A 15,024-nucleotide genomic window follows, 5' to 3' on the forward strand; every position below is an offset into this window, starting at 1 on the left:
AGCAAGTAAATATCTGTCCATAAAGTCTGTCTCCTTATCTCATTCATGAGGGTCTGGGCTTTAACCAATCCTCAATCATGCCATGCCAAAACAATGTTATTCCTTCAATCTACACATATCAATTATACATTTATTAAGGGAAACATACTTAGAAAGGGCACACAGAGATGCAAGAAAGATAAGACTTTTATTCTGTACCATATATAGCTACAATATAGGTCCAGAGGGAAAAAATCTTTCAGTGACAGCTGTTAGCATACTTTGGAGATTATTTATATAATAGAAGAGGCTCTTCATGTGCAAAAATTAGGAGATTGACATTATCCTTTTAGAATTTTTCTTATTCTGAAATTCTAAGAACATTAGATTTTCATGCTTGCATAGTTATTTCCAGGAGGGACCTAGCCATACTAGGTGTTAAAGATATCCAGAATAAAAGGGCACATTTTCTTTTACAAAATAGGTATTTAGAAGATAGGTATTTGTCGCAGTATAATTAAAAATGCTCATGAGTAGTTTTTTTAACCTATCTCTGCTCCTCCCTCTCTAAAACTTTTCTCCCCACATCCTTCCCTCATCCAAAAACAGGCCTCGTTCTATCCTGTACCTGCCTTCACCTACATAATGACATCATCCTACAGGTATTCATGAGTATCTTAGTTACTTTCCTATTGCCATGGCAAAACACCATGACCATGGCAACTTATGAAAGAAAGCATTTAATTCGACCTCATGGTTTAGGAAGAGTCTATGAGCATCACATAGAGAAATATGGCATCAGGCAGGCACAATATCTGATCCACATGTGGGAGTCAGAGAGAAATGACACGAACTTTTAAAACCTCAAAGCTCACCTCTAACAACCCACCTCCTCTAGCAAGGCCACCTCTCCTTATCCTTTCCAAGCAGTTTCAGCAACTAGAGACCAAACATTCCAACATGTTTTCATATGGAGACTATTCCCCTTCAAGCCACCATAATCAAGATATTGGGATTTTAACTGGTATTTGAAATGATAAATCTGGATGGAAAATTTCTTTTTCACTAACGAACAGCCTGGGTAAAGATATTGGGAGTTTACACTTTTTGATATGAAAAAGTTTAAGCCAAAGAGGCATCTAGAATTGTTCTACCCTCTCCTGCCCCCAGATATTTCTTGCCTGTATATTTTCAGGATCTAAGTATTTGAGAAGTTATAAATATATTAAAACAACATGAATTCATTGTGATAGAATACCTGTAGGAATAGGAGGTGCTCAGGATTTTAAGGAAGAATTGTGCTTTTGGTGCCTGAACTGATCCAGCCTCAAGGGTTTGGGATACTAATCGATGTTCCCTAGATAAACTCTCTGAACCTGTCAAAAATCAAGAATTGTCACATCTCAAAATACTTTTTCAATGGAAGGATTATTTCCCTTTTAATGCATTATTCTGTTGAGGTGAGGAAATGCTAATAACCCTTTTGAGAACCCCTTGAAATACATGGACTCCTCACTTAGGGCCCAATTAGTAGGGAAAAACCCACTCTCACATAAGATTTCACTGTGCCCTTGAAATTGCACTTCAAAACTACATGCACTGTCTTCCCCCCAGGCACAGAAGCAGGCTCCATGTTTTAATTCTGACCTTAATTAAATCTCTACACATAATGTCTATTTGATTCTCCAGTGACACAGGACAGGCCGACAAAAGGTAAGTGACCCACACTCCTAGTTTTATTGTGTTGTTATGATAAAACACTATGACCCAGTGAAGCTTAGGAGGGAAAAGATTGTGTTTTGTCTCACAGATCACCGTCTGTTTCTGGGGAAAGTCAAATCCAGCTCTCAAACAGGATCGGGAAGCAGAAATCATGGAGGACCACTGTTTCCTGGCTCGCTTACTTGCACGTTCATGCTTCCTTAGCTTTCTTAAACAGCCCAGGGACATCTTGCCAGGAAATGGTACCATCTTTTGTGGACTAGGCCCTTCTACATCAATTAACAATCAAAACAATTCTCCATAGACACATCTAGTGGACAATCTGATCTGAGTAATCCTGCAATTGGGACTCACTTCTCAGGTGACTCTTGACTGTGTGACTTTGACAGTTAAATCTAAATATGACCCTTGCATTTTCTTCCTCAAATCCCCCCCATAACAGAAAGAATTGGATTTCAGGAGAATATCCTCAATTGTGTCACAACATCACAAGTATGAGGTAGTTAAAATCATGCCCCGTCACGTTAGTGCCTTCTCCACCTTTCAAGCAGTCTCATCTACTTTCTGGCACTTAATAAAACCAAATTCATCGAAAGATCCACTGTATAGGTTTTTCCTATGGTTGATCCTAACTCACCTAGGAGTGTCATGTAAGATGATGGTATTCTTTGAAATCTAAGGAAGGGAAGTCATCACGTCTTCGTGGCTGTAGACAATGTTTTCAGCTGGTCTGATGCCGTGGTGGCTGCACTGTTTGTGACAGACTGTGGTTTTCATTGTCTTATCCCTTTTCATTTTTGGTTGCTCTTAGCATGTGGAAGTAAGCTGATAGCCAAGAGAAACAAACACCACACACATAACCTTCTGGTTCTGGAGCAGAAGAGGAAGATCTCTGTGTGTCTATCTGGTTTTGTTTGATTTTTTTCTCTCCCTCTGAGAAAACACTTCCAACTTAGAGACGTCCCAGATACAGGAAGGAGGTGTCCCCGTCCCCCCACGTGCGTAAGGCAGGAAAGAAGTGTTTTCCTTTGTCTCACAAGAGACCTAAAAAAATAAAGACTACATTCTAGATGACACGCCCAGTGCAGAAAAGACCTCTTTTGTTGATGGGAGCAGAGTTTAAGTTATTTTTATCTCTTTTGGCATTTGAGTTAATTAGTCTAATGAATGCTTAAGTGGGAAGGAAGCAGGTGGGAAGTGTAGAAATAGTTGGAGAAAGTTCCCTGAGAAAAGCGGGAGCCATGCAGTGCTGGTTTGAATAGTGACTATGGTGTTGTGTTGGCCTCTGCACTGGGGCTTCCACTGCCGCTGTTTACAATGCGTAGAGGGAAAAAAAGGAGAAAAAAAAAAAACAGAACAAAACAAGACAAAACAGTTACTTCCAAAGCTTTCGTGAAAAGAGATAACCCACTCCCCCATCATGGTTTACATGTCCATTCTATTATCAATAACACATGTGCATGTGAACATAAATAAAAGAAACCAAAGGAAGAAAAGGGAAGGGAAGGGAAGGAGAAATAGTGAAAAGAGGGCAGCCAAGAGAGAAGAGGGATGTTTGTTTGCCTTGTATGGGACAGTGAGATGTAGGAAAATGATAATAGAATTAAATCTAAAATACTTAGCAGTGCATTCAACCAGAGCCTAGGTGTTCTCTTAATTTCAAAATTGACATTATGGAGCCAAATGCAAGCCTGGACTGAAGGAGTTGACTGAACAATGGTGTTTATCTCTTCATTGCTAAAGACAATTTTCACTGGTATCTTTGTCTTACTGTCCAATGTGATGGTAAAGTTCACATGGAAAATTAAATGTCTCAATACGTTCCAGAGATTGGAGAAGACTTTGAAGATGGACCATCTGATACATAAAACATAAAACCATTTTAGGGAAAGTAACCAGGAGTATTTTGTTCTGCCTTCTAAGAAGGACTGAAGCGTCCACATTTTGGTCTTTCTTCTTCTTCTTGAGCTTCATGTGAATTGTATCTTGAGAATACTCAAGGAAGGAAATACCCAGATAAAGTGTGGAGCAGAGACTGAAGGAAAGGCCTTCCAGACACTGTCCCACCGGGGGTTCAATCCCATATACAGTCACCAAACTTAGACACTACTGGGGATGCCAAGAGGTGCATGCTTACAGGAACCTGATATAGTTGTCACCTGAGAGGCTCTGCCAGAGCCTGACAAATACAGAGGCAGATACTCGCAGCCAACTATTGGACTGAGAAAGGGGTCTCCAATGGAGGAGTTAGAGAAAGGACGGAAGGAGTTGAAGAGGTTTGAAACCCCGTAAGAAGAACAACAATATCAACCAACCAGACACCCCAGAGCTCCCAAGGACTAAACTACCAACCAAAGAGTACACATGGACAGACCCATGACTCCAGCCACGTATGTAGCAGAGGCCTTGTTAGGCATCAATGGAAGGAGAGGCCCTTGGTCCTGGGAAGACTAGATACTCCAGTGTAGGGGAATGTCAGAGCAGGGAGGTGCGAGGGAGCTGGTGGGCACCCTCATACAAGCAGGGGAAGGGGTGATAGGATAGGGGGTTGCCAGAGGGGAACCTGGAAAAGGAGATAACATTTGAAATATAAATGAATAAAATATCCAATAACAATAGCACAGCAAGAAAAGAAAAGTAACCATGTATGATTTTGATATAGAGATGAGTGAATTAATAAAACACCGAGAGAAGTGCCTCCAGAATTGTCCCTAGCATATGTGGGAATTTGATACTTTACAAAGGGGTTGCTATAGTGGAGTGATAGAAATATTTATTTGACAAATGGTAAAAGTCCAACTTTCTATCCATATGAAATAAACTTACATTAAATAGCTAGCTCACCTCATAAACAAAATTCAAAAGAATTAAATGAAATAATAGTAAAAGAAAATAGTCAAGAAAAAGTTATGTAACTTGTATAACCTAGTGATTGACAGGTTTCAAGCCAGTACATGAAATCCCAGGTGTCTGTATGTTAGACATACATACATACATACATGTAAGTATGTATGTATAAATTACATATATAGCATTTAAAGTAAAATCTATAACAACTTGTTTTTATTGTAAAATAAACCCTTAGCAAATTCAGTATGTAATTAATATTGTTGAAGAATGCTGTAATAGAATATGTTCATGAGGATCGTAAGCAAATTGAACACACCGTGTTTTCTTTTATCTCATGGAACAAGCAACCTGAAGATAAGTGAACCCGAGCTCTATAGAAGCTGAGTGCGGTATCCCAAGGTGTTTTCATTTATCTCTAGATAGCAGGCCTCACTGCAGGCCTTCATCTTCATGTTTATCTCCTGAGGTCCAGCCCGAAAGTGCTGGTCACATGTGCTTTAATTTTTTGAAGGAGGAAATACAGAAACTTCCAGTGACAGCTCCAGGTATAAGGCATACTTGCTAAGATCTGGGACTGAGAATTGCTTCCGTTGGCTTAGTCATGACCCATTTGTACTCTTACCACTGTAGTTCTTTATCTGTGGAGAAGAGGGGTACACTGATGCTGGAGAGATGGGTCACAGTGTCTGCTGTGTAAGTGAGGAGAATGTCTAGCTTCTTCATGGGGCATCTTCAGACTGACCTAAAGAAGACAACTCAGTAGAGGAAATAAGTGCGGAACTCAGAGTAGAAATGTCTGATGTTGGCATAGACCAGGAGGAAGGGAGCCAAGCCGCCTTCACATTCATGAAATTGTGCATTTAAGGAACAATGAGATAGCATTTTGTAGTCATCCCGTTCAAGTAGATTTTGTGGTGTGTTAATTCCTGGTGTTGCGTGGAATGCTGGAAAGAAATTACTATAGCTTGTTTCCTTCTTTAAAAGAGCAACTTTCGAAATGGCAATTTCACTGAACTCCAAACATACAATTATGTGTATGCATGTCCAACCTAGAAATCCTAGACATTATCACTATTTCATCAAAATAAAGATATGACTATCCAAACACTTATGCCCGAGGGTTTTATTGTAATTTTTTTCTGTATTGGCTAAAAGAAGAGGAGAGATTAAGTAAATTTTCATAATGAGAAAAGTGGACTTTCTAAGTAAATTATCATGAATATCAATACTGTTATGCTGTGTTTGGTAACAGATTTTGGTCTTTCTTGATCTATGCATAACATAGAAGCATTTTTACAATGTATTATTAAGTTACAAAATACATTAACAATGGAGAAAAAGAAGAATAATGTAAGTTATTAATCAGGGTGGCCAGGGCTGGGAGGAGAGAAGCAACTGTCAAAGAGGGAGGAGGGGAGCAAAAGAAATCGAATTTTACCTGTACATAGTACAATGATTTAGATTTTTTTAAAATGATGGAAATCACAGTAGGGATGGTATACAATGAAGTTGACCAGGATAAAGAATAGTAAGCTGAAATTTTGCTTGTAACTGTTCCCCATTAGATGATAAAAGAACAGAACTATCAAAAGTTCTTTTTCATAGAAAAATGTATAAATGCCAAAAGATCCATGGTGAGTGCTTTATATAAGCAGTCAACACTATGGAGCCCTCTTTTATAATAAATAGATTAAATATCGTCTTTTTAAAGCAGGTGGTAAATGTATGTTTTCACATTAAGAGAAAAAATCGTGTCTACAGGAGGGATAATGAGAAGGCTCGGTAATGAGAAGGTTTCCATGCACACGTGCAAAGTGTGGGCTACTTCAGCGCAGAGAAGATTCCTCACTGCTCATAATTGAGTCCCAGAATGTTCCCAGCCATCTGATTCCAAGCCCAGAGTTTTGGCTCCTGGGCTGTGTTGCTGGCAGGGAAGAAGTAGGGTGGCATGTTGTTTAAATCACAGCACTTCTCTGTTTCCTGGCTAAGTTACAAAACAACGCTGGAGTCGTGAAACTGAATGTCATCAGCACGCATTTGTGGCATGTACAGAGCCCGCACGACACTGTAGTAGCGCTTTAGGCAAGTGCGCGATTCCATTTGAAAGAGGTGTTGTTGCTTCCTGTAGGAAGTTTACAAACTGAGGGGAGACAAAAAAGCACGAAACAAAACAGCCAAACAGAATGCGAGCCAGTGGGTTTTCCACACTGCATTATCTGATTCTGGAGCTTAGCTCGGGGCTTTGTACATTTTAAATACTCAATAGACACAACTGAAGGACCGTAAAAAGAATCCCAGTTATAAGGTGTAGGGCCATTAACTGCAGTATTTAGCCGAGTGTTTTATCGTTTGCCAGAATCCATCCAGCTTGTAAGCAGTTAAATGCAAATATGACTCCCCCTACAATTCCCAATTTTTATTTTATTATTTTATTTTGTTTTTTGTAATAGAAAGGGGCTCCGCATCTGGTTGGCACTCCGTTGAGATGAGTGAGTTTTAGGAAGCACATACTACGGGTTTCTAGCATGGCACCTCTCCTCTCTGGAGAGGTATGAAGTACGAGTAAGGGAAAGACTAAACTAACTTTAGTGTAGCCATCTCCCCATGTCTCTGTTCTCTGTCAGTCTGAGCCCCACCCCTTACCCTGTACAGTCAGCACTCTAGCCACAGGGAAGACATTTGCTGTTTTCTAGTGCACGCGCTGGTCTGGGTCTGTAGACACATGCCTGCTCCTTGCTTCCAATGAAATGCGAGTACCATCCCGTTTACATAGGCCCTAGACTTCCATGTTTGATTAAAGAGCTGGTTTTGGCATGTTTTTAATTACATCTATCTAGAAAAGTATTAAACACTCACGTCTTCATTTTTCTGCTTATTTCTCATTTGTGGCCCTTTTCACAATGACATTTATTTACTTTATCATAGCATCTTCGTAATGGTGTCTCTTAACTGTCAAATGGCTTTGGGAATGAGTGACTGAATGATTAAGTGAGCAAAGGAAACGAAGAATATGATACATTTGGAAACGCAGAAACTATTTTCCTATTTTAAGTAGGTTTCCTATTTTATTTCTTATTTTAGAAACTAGATGTCTCTAGGGAAATTCTTTAAAATTATTTTTAGATTTATTTGGTTCGTTTTTATGTGGATGAATGTTGTGCCTGCATTTGTGCCTACATACCACATGCCTACCTTGTATCATCTGAACTCAGAAGAGGGCATTGACCCCCTGAAATTATGAATGGTTGTGAGCCACCATGTGGGGATTGGGGATCAGTCCTGAGTCCTTTGCAAGAGCAAAATGTGCTCTAAACCACTGAGCCATCTCTCCAGCCCAAAGAGAAGGGTTGTGAATAAGGAATTTATAGATATGATAAAGGTAAGGAGAGTTTCTTTCCTTTTATCTTTAGAAATTATGGGTTAACATTTGTAAATAGGAGGGATATTTTGGACATAAAGTGCTGCATAACCGCAGTACACTTATTTTGGCTCGTCTAAAATAGTCTCTTCCTTGGGCATGTTTAAAACCTGAAGTCTGGTTGGCTTTATAAATATGCATGAGATGTTGGGGAAAGAGAGCCTAGGGTGTGAATCACACTTCAAGCAGACCCACCCGCTCGCTCCTGACTTCAAGTTTTTCAGAAGTGTGAAATGAAAATGTTTTTAAAATTAGAAAATGTGCCATCAGAACTTTATCAGCCCAAAGAGAAAATAAATAATCTCTTTAAAGGTGGGGAGCGCTGGGGATATTTATTTAGTTTCACAGCTAAAATGCTTAGATAAGATTTTGTTAGAAAAATGCACAAATTAATTTTAATGAATATATATACATATATATATTCCTTAAACAAACTGGGTACTGAATGCAGCAATCCAGGGTTTCTGAGGGATTGTTTATACCTAATTTATGAGCAAATTGTTTCATGGGGAAAAGAAAGTCTCAGGAGGTGTCTTTGTAAGGTCTATTTGCATTTGAAGAGGCACCCAGGAACATTTGAGGAGTGGGTGATTTCTGCAGAACCATTTGGATCTTAAACTGCTAAATGTTAACAACAAAAATGAGACTGAAGTGGTACTGTTTGCACTCAGGTTTTGTGGTAGATGGTGTTTGTTTTCCATTGTTAATGTTCGCTTTTAAAGTAGCTAAGATTGAACTGAGTGTACACCTACAGGGAAATCATAAGGGATAAGATCAAGGATAATGATCTGTGTTGTCTACTGTTTAATCACTAAATCACCAATCAGAGTGTAACTTAACCAAGCCACTTCTTTAACATCCGTGCATCCGCATTAAACGACGCAATGGAAGAGCAAACACCCAATGGGACACAGCACACAACGATGCAAAAATGCTACTGAAATTGAGCCAAATTGAAATATGTAAACATTAAGATAAAATCCATGAAACATTATAAAAATAAAATATCGAGGTGGATGTGTTACTTGAAGAACAGTTTGCCATTTTCAAACACTGTCGCTACTAAACACAGCCTGGCACATTAAGTTCTGTAATGGAGAATAGGGTAGGGGAGGAGAGGCGTGTTCATTGAGACAGGATTCGACACGGACTACTTTGGTACCAGCTAGCAGGCTCCATCCATCCCATACTTCTGTGTCCTGCTCAGGGTTCCTGATGTGGTGGGTGCAGGGAGATGTGGATAACCTGCATCTCCCAAAAACTTCCAAATAATAGGGACAGGGGCCACATGTGAAAGGACATGTTAAGAACACTGATCTACCACATGGGTAAGATTGAACTTGGGAACACCATGACCACTTGTAATTAAACACATAGCTTATTCCTTAAGTGTCTAGTGATCCCTCTCTGTCTCTGTCTCTCTCTGGCATTTAAAATGCCACGTCATTGTTTTTAGCCTCCTACTGTAGAGGCTGAAGTTCTTTTAATCAATTTTGCTGTTGTCAACCAGTGTACCTTTTCTGAGACCACTTGAGACAGACATTGTTTCTAATAGACATAAAAGAAAATAACATTTACTTTCACAAAGCAGTTGTTGAGCTTCTTGACACAGCTGTAGGGTTTGACTCTAATTTATTACTATAATTTGACTTTTCTCCCATAGTTGAGACTGGGAGAAAATTTCCAATGATGAAACTTGATGTTAGTAAATAAAGCCAGATCCTGACCTTAGGATATGAGAGAAAAACCAAAACGGAAACAAAAACCATAAAACTGCACAATTGTTTTTGAGTGTGTATATGTCCAAGTGCATGGTCTTTATATCTCCCCAAAATATAATTCACTTTTCCCTCATCTTCTCCCCTCATTTCTCTTTCCCTCTATAACTACCTTCTTTCTATTGTGCTGTATGAACATGAACATAGATAAACAGACAGACAGACAGACAGATAGATATAGATACAGATATCAGAGGTTGGCTTTATTGCTTTCTATTCATATATCATGGTTCTTAGCCTTCCTAGTGCTGGGATTCTTTCATACAGTCTTTCATGTTCCTGTGAACCCTCCCCACCCCAACCATAAAACTATTTTTGTTGCTACTTCATAATTATCATTTTGCTAATGTCATGAATCATAATATCAATATGTATATTTTCAATGGTCTTCGATGACCCCTGTGAAAGCGTTCTTTGACCCCTTCCAAATGAGTCGCAAACCATATGTTGAGAAACACTGATATAAGGTCTCAGACTAACCTGAAGCTCACACACTAGACTGGCGAGACTGGCTTGCCAGTGGGCCTGAAGTTATGTTTCTTCATTCCCACTTCTGGGGTCATAAGCCACTGGAGTTATGGTTTTTATGTAGATGCTGGAGATCTGAACTTGGGTCCTCGTGTTTGCACAGCAAGCACTTTATGTACTAAGCCATCTCCCATTGCTAAATGCCTACATTCTGGCTTAGTACCATACTAGACCTTGGAGCCCAAAAGCTACAATGACTTTATCCCTAGATGTGAATGTCATTAAGTCAGCAGCTCCTGGAAAGTCATTAATCTCTGCTCAGGCCCAAGCTGCTTCAGTGATTTTCTCTCACTCAGCAGTGTCCTTACAAAGAGGTCCTTCAGACTCAAGGCTGCTGCCTGCTCTCTGTTTACTTTCAACTGGAGAGAAGGCTTCCTTCACTGATTCTTCCCTAGTGAGGCCAACGGTAAGCATTTCTCCAGGAAGAACTACAGCTCCCAAATTTGTTATCCTTAAGGTTTGACTCTTTGTTTTAGAACTACACAACCTATAGTAATATATATTTTTTTTAAAAAAGTGTACTCCATCCTGTTTATTCTTGACTCATTTTTGGAGGGTTCTGAAACCTAGCAGTCTTAAGCAGAAAACATATAAAGAGTAGAAAAACCATACTGCTCTTCTGAGAGAATGGATAGAGGGCTCTGGGCTAACATCAGTCATCACAGCATCAGTAGAAACGTTCTCCTTTCTTTGCCTGTTCTCTTCCACAACATCTCCCTTTAAAATGTCCTGGAAATATACTTGGGGAGAGTTGATATTCAATTTGGAAAGGATAAATATCTGCTGAGATGAGTATCAGTCAGTGGTTCTTAAGGGGTGGACAATAAATTTCCCAGCCCCACTTCAATCTTCTTGAGTCAGAATTTCTCAGGGGTGTTGTCCAGTGATTTGCTTTGTAACAAACACACCCAGGTGATCTCATTGAGGATTCCAGACAGTAGTGCTCAGATATATTTGTGTCCTCAGCCCCATTGGTTGAAAGCTTTGTTCTAAACTCCTATACAGGTGATTCTTACGCAGAGGGCTAGTGGGTTATTTTTCTTCCAAAGCATCAAGTTCCAACTACCAACTAATTCTCTTATATTTCCTGCTCAATAATTGCCCTTGGCCACTGAGACATATCCATTTGTGTGAATGATTCAATCCCGATAGTTCAATTCAGGCTTGACTGCCTTCCCTTCTAGCAAAATGTATAGATTACTCCAATAGCATATGTCTGCCCCAAACCACAATTATATATAAAAAATAACAAATTACCTCTTTCTGTAGGTCTTCTTTCAAGCTCAACATGTGGTTTGTAGTTTATGGGGTATTGATTGTGTATTATCAGTTTAGCTCACACACCGACAATTACATGTAGCGCCAAGGTAGTCATGACAATGGAGTCCAGTTGCCATAGCAATGAAAGAAGTCCTATAGCTGCTACCTACAGCCTGCTTTCCAGCGATAAACGTGCTACTCATTTCGTTTTAATTGAAAGATGAAATTATAGACTCTAGAAAGAAATAAATGGACCCATTCCCCATTTTCCTCCTAGCCACACAGACACAAGTATAAATAAGTAATATGTAAGCATTTTCTTAAAGGTAAATATTGAGAATTTTGAGAACATGTTTTCCAGTAGTCTTCTAGGCACTGGAAACAAATATGTGATATGTTGCTGAACAGACATTGAATTAGTGCCCATGTTTTTACATTCTTAACTACTTAAATTCTATTTTTCTCAAGTCCCATGTCTTAACTGCTTGCACTGCATGGTCTACCTTCTCTTCTACAGTAAAATCTTTGATAGGTTTTCTTGCCAAGTTTAGTTCATGCTTAACCATAAGTAAAAGCAGAAATCATAAGTTATTTTACAATTAACATCAAGTAGCACAGTGGAAGTTTTTACATAACTGAAAAAAATCTGTAATGATAATAAGTATGGAATCATATGTGGTTCCCCTTCAATGCTAGTACATCTTGAATGCTTTAAATCTAACAGCCTTTGTGTGCTTGCCCAACCATATGCTATAATGGAACAGAGTCTGGGATGTTTCCCATAACACAGAGGAAGATATACATTGGGGACTCAGGAAAGAATAGACTTTCCTCTCACAGGTTCCCCCTGTTCCCAGAGGATAGGAAGTCAGTACAGAGAGCAAAGCAAATGATTAACAAATAAGGAATAAGGTAGTGACTGAAGGAAATTACAGGTCCCAAGTGGAGGCAGAGAAAGGGGCAGAAGGGAGAGGAGAGCTGGATGGGAGAGAGGCAGGGTGGGAGAAAGGAAAGGGGAGAGAGACAGGTTTTAAAACTCCCATGTATGTGAATAGAAATCTCAATCAAATCTTTTTCACTCTAATTTAGAATTTTCATTCACTAATGTGGCAAGATGGTCCTTCTAATGCCCCTGGAACACCTTTGAAAACTTAAAAGGTATCACTCCCTAACTCTTACCTCCTTTCTCTTTTTTTCAGTCTTTTCTCAGAAGTCAGATGACTTTTCTTTCCAGAAACAACCATGGGAGACACTGTTGAACTCTCTTAGTTTTGGCCATGTGGAAGAAATAACTATATTCGGGCAGGAAAACATCTAGGACAGTTTTGGGAGGTGACGCGATAAGATACCCATAGTAATAAAGATGGTAGACTCGTCCAGGAAATTATTCTGAATGAAATGATCCCAGACAATGTGAATTCATATTGATTGCCTCTATCCTTAGCATGTGTGTATGTAGGTCAAGTATCACATGCGTTTCAATCATGATTCCAAAGTTCAGCTATTAGAGGAAGAAAAACAAATGACTTAGAGATTAAATGGCCTTCTCTATATAGTGAATTATTTACAGATTTGTTTCTAAGTTACCTGGACTATAACACAAAACAAAAGGTCCTTTGTCTGATATTTTCAATCATTGTTCTTACCCTCTAGTCATCATCTTTGAAATAAGGACATTGGTAGAGTAATCAATCGATGTTCTTCTTTTAAAATTTTTATTAGTACTTATTAAGGTCTATGGCTATACCACTGCGAATGCACCCATTCTCTTCTCATGTTTATGTTTGTAAATATACACAGCGTGTAGCAGCCTCATTCCAAGTGCTAGTACAATGTTTTCATACATTGTCTAGCCTCATCCTCCTGTTTTCTGGAAGGAGTAGTGTGGATTAGACACATAATTACACAATAAATGACTTAAGTTCCATAGAATAGAAAGAAATGATACATCTTACTGAAGAATTCCTAAAACAGAACACAAAATTGTCCTCCCCCACTTTTCTTCCTCCTCTTTCCTCTCTTGCTTCCTCTCCCTCCTTCATTTTGAGACAGATTCACCCCAGGGAGCCCAGACTAACCTCATCTAATCCTTTGCCTCTCCTCCTGTGTCTTACCCCCAAGTACTGGGTCATAACCATGTTGACCACACTTGGTTAAACAACAAAATCGTAGAGTGTTAAACAGTTTACTTGCCAAGAAACCTAGTATAATAGATGAAATAAGATTTTAAATGGGAAGTAACTTTGATGAGTATACTCACTATAAAGAAAAGCATAAAAATTGGGACATGGTAAAACACACACACACACACACACACACACACACACACACACACACACACACGATTAGAACGAATACTGCCCTAAGTTTCCATTTACTTCTGTCCCATTTCAGGGATTTTAAAAATATATTCTAGGATATACATATTTACTCTTTTGCTATTGATGTATTTTTACTCTCTGTGTCCTTACTTGTTAAATTTATAATTTAATTAGACCCTAAAAGTCCATACTTTTTATTTGTTTGAGTTATGACATTGAAATTATTAGTGTCACTATATACTCCTCTCTATTTTAAATTTTATAACAGCTAGTGGGCTTTCGTGGGAGTCAGCCAGTTCAGCCTAATCATGCCTCAACCTTCTCTCTCCTTCCACGTAACTCAACGACTCTCTATTTCACGTGTGGACTGATCCTCCAGTATGTCACTATTGTAGAACACCACGGTTGAAAAGAGCCAAACCCCACAGGAACTTTCAAAGCAGTGAGCAAAATACCCACCATCCCACAGATGCTTGGAAAACATGAATCCTGGGAGAAGAGGAGCCTCCTGGTACCCAGTGGTGCCTATTTAAATCAACAAGCCTGCTACTTAAAATATAAAACTTCATGAACCAACTCGGCTTTACAGTCACAATGCCTTTTCTTTTCTTTCTGTATGCTCACACAGCAGCTGCATCTCTCATTAGCAAACTCAAGTTCTTTCTTTCAATGCCTTGGTTTATTATTTTTTTAAACTTTTTTTCTTTTCTTTTCTCTCCCCCCCTCTCTACCCTCTTCCCTTGCTCTTTAACAACCTAAGACTCGGTGAAAACCAAAGGAATTTCAACCTTAGGCAAACCCTGGTTAGTTTTCCTACCTAACCAGGCACATCTGTTTGTGGATAGATCTGGAACCCTCTGATGCTTGGCAGCCATTACTAGCAGAAGGTCTGAGATTGTATTAACTGAGAAGAAAAGTAGTGGCTGGGGAGCTACAGCGAGTCTCCATGAATTTGAAGTAATATCAAAGCAGTGAGGGGTGCTCAGAAGTGGCGCAACGGAGGCTTTCTGATTGCTAGGACCACAAGCCACCTACCCCGCACGTGCAAGCCCTGTTTCAGGCTTCAGAGCTTCAAATAGGCTCGGTTTGTAATTAAGTGTCAAAGAATTGATTAGGAAAGCTCCTGCAACATGAGCTCATTGATGGAGCGGCTTTTGTTTTTGTTTTT

At 39.3% G+C, this 15,024-nt stretch overlaps 1 protein-coding gene across 49 annotated transcripts in view; it reads left to right on the top strand.

The window, feature by feature from the left end:
• The window catches only part of Nrxn3 (neurexin 3), a 1,631,407-nt gene that overhangs the window by 1,013,258 nt on the left and 603,125 nt on the right, over window positions 1-15,024 (top strand). The window lies entirely within an intron of this gene.

Source organism: Rattus norvegicus, chromosome 6 (assembly GCF_036323735.1).
Source record: "Rattus norvegicus strain BN/NHsdMcwi chromosome 6, GRCr8, whole genome shotgun sequence".
Classification (NCBI taxonomy): Eukaryota; Metazoa; Chordata; class Mammalia; order Rodentia; family Muridae; genus Rattus; species Rattus norvegicus.